The sequence below is a fragment of the Trachymyrmex cornetzi genome, unplaced genomic scaffold, assembly GCF_001594075.2.
Source record: "Trachymyrmex cornetzi isolate Tcor2-1 unplaced genomic scaffold, Tcor1.1 scaffold2025, whole genome shotgun sequence".
Lineage (NCBI taxonomy): Eukaryota > Metazoa > Arthropoda > Insecta > Hymenoptera > Formicidae > Trachymyrmex > Trachymyrmex cornetzi.
Genome location: NW_017296664.1, coordinates 23498 through 26404, shown reverse-complemented (window position 1 = coordinate 26404; position 2907 = coordinate 23498).

Below are 2907 nucleotides of genomic sequence, written 5' to 3'. Positions count from 1 at the left end.
CTTTTTTCTGCCAGATTCTTTCGTTTCATGCAAAAACGCGTCGAATGAGCCTAATTTTATCGAAATCGGAGGCGGTGTAGCTATTCTGTATAATTACCTATCATTTTATGTGTGATGACTCAAGGGTTTCACACATGAAATGCATAATACAGCATAAGCATAACATAGTAAGACTGCTGGACCAATGAGCATCTACCATAATATCGCCATATTGATTTACATAAGATGCTCATTGGTTTAGCGGCCTTATATTATGCTTATGCTCTGTTATGCATTTTATGTGTGATAGGCCTTAAGCCTATCGCACATGAAATGCATAATAGAGCATAAACATAACATAAGACCGCTGGACCAATGAGCATCCAGCATTAAGTCGCCATATTGATTTACATAAGATGTTCATTGGTCGAGCGGTCTTATGTTATGTTTATGCTCTATTATGCATTTCATGTGCGATAGGCTTAAGGCCTATCACACATAAAATGCATAACAGAGCATAAGCATAACATAAGGCTGCTGGACCAATGAGCACCTACCATAATATCGCCATATTGATTTACATAAGATGCTCATTGGTTTAGCGGCCTAATGTTATGCTTATGCTCTGTTATGCATTTCATGTGTGAAACCCTTAAAGAGCTTCAAGCGGAGAGCACAGACTCTTACATAACGCATAACACATGAGACATAAGAAATTGAACCAATCATAGTTCTTTATTTCATGGAAAGGAAGGAAACGGAGCACTTTGATTGGTTCAATTTCTTAGGCCTCACGTGTTATGCGTTATGCAAGAATCTGTGCTCCCCGCTTTAAAAGCCGCAGCACATATTTTTGCATAACGCATAGTGCATAAGCGAATCAACTAATCAGAATCTTTCCTTTCTTCCCATTCCATAAAAAAGAAGAATTTTGATTGGTTGATTCCTTTATGCACTATGCATAAGTCCACAAACACAATAGAGTAGTAAGCCTTAAGGTATATCCACACAAACTTGCATAGCCGCATAAACGTATGCATAAAAAAAATTATCCAATCACATTTTATGTATGACTTTAAAAGAGAACTGCAATTGGATAATTTTCTTTATGCATATGTTTATGCGGCTATGCAAGTTTGTGTGGATATACCCTTAAGCCTTAAGAAATTGATCAATCACAATTGAATGTGAGAAGAATAATCGACTATGATTGGTTAATTCCTTAAGACTTAACCCCGGATTCGAGTTACTGAGCCTTAAGCTATAATAAATGGACGAATCATAGTCGATTATTCTTCTCGAATTCAACTGTAATTGGTCAATTTTTTATGACTTAAGGCTTAAAATACCTATTGTAGATCCGGGGTTAAGCTTACTATTCTATTGTGTTTGCGGATTTAAGGCCGCGACACAGACTTTTGCATAAAGCATAATGCATAGTGCATAAACGAATCAACTAATCAGAATCTTTCCTCTCCTCCCATTCAATGGAAAAGAAGAATTTCGATTGGTTGATTCTCTTATGCACTATGCGTTATGCAAAAGCTTGTGTCTGGGCTCTTATGCGTTATGCAAGCTTAGAACATATATAAATGGAAGTGGCATAGGACTCTGAACGTGAAGCCACATCTGTGCGAGAGAGAAAGGTATTAAGGGATAAATGTTTGCAATGCGCATGCGCAGCACCATCATCTGTGTGAATTCTGCAGTTGGTTTAGTGTTTTTACACATTCGTACATTTCACAGATGTGTAAAACGTGATGCTGCGCATGCGCATTGGGAACATTTATCCCTTACTCTACCTTTTTCTCTCGTACAGACGTTTGCATCAGCGCGAGCCATGGGAAGTATAGGCAATGCCCGTTCCATTTATGTATGTTCTAAGTATGCAAGAGTGTATACTGCGGCCTTAAGCCTCAAGGGTTTCACACATGAAATGCATAAGTTCGGATCTACAATAGAGTTTTAAGCCTTAAACCATAAGAAATGGGCGAATCACAGTCGCTTATTCTTCTCGGATTCGACTGTAATTGGTCAGTTTCTTACGGCATAAGGCATAAAACACCTATTGTAGATCCGGACTTATGCAAAATAGCGTTTTCGGCCCGATCAGGTTTGCACCAACCTGGGTTGGATTAATCTTTGCTATTGGTTGACGTCACCCGCTCTACCAATAGGAGAGCACGAAAGGCCATTAATCTAAAGCCGTAATCACACTAGCGATTGGCGATTGTAATTGACGATTGAGGATTACTTTTCAACCAATCGGAGCAAAGAAATCGGTGACTTTCGGGCTCTGATTGGTTGAAAAGTAATCCTCAATCGTCAATTACAATCGCCAATCGCTAGTGTGATTACGGCTTAACCCAGGTTGGTGCAAACCTGGCCGGGCCGAAAACGCTAAGGGCTCTCGCACATGAAATGCATAACATAGCATAAGCATAACATAAGCCCGCTAAACCAATGAGCATCTTATGTAAATCAATATGGCGACATTATGCTAGATGCTCATTGGTCCAGCAGTCTTATGTTATGCTTATGCTCTGTTATGCATTTCATGTGCGATAGCCCTAAAGCCTATCGCACATGAAATGCATAACAGAGCATAAACACAACATAAGACCGCTGGACCAATGAGCATCCACCATTAAGTCGCCATATTGATTTACATAAGATGTTCATTGGTCGAGCGGTCTTATGTTATGTTCTATTGTGCATTTCATGTGCGATAGGCCTAAAGGGTATCGCACATGAAATGCATAACAGAGCATAAGCGTAACATAAGACTGCTGGACCAATGAGCATCTAGCATAATGTCGCCATATTGATTTACATTAAATGCTCATTGGTTTAACGGCCTTACATTATGCTTATGCTCTGTTATGCATTTCATGTGCGATAGCCCTAAAGCGGGGAGCACAGACTCTT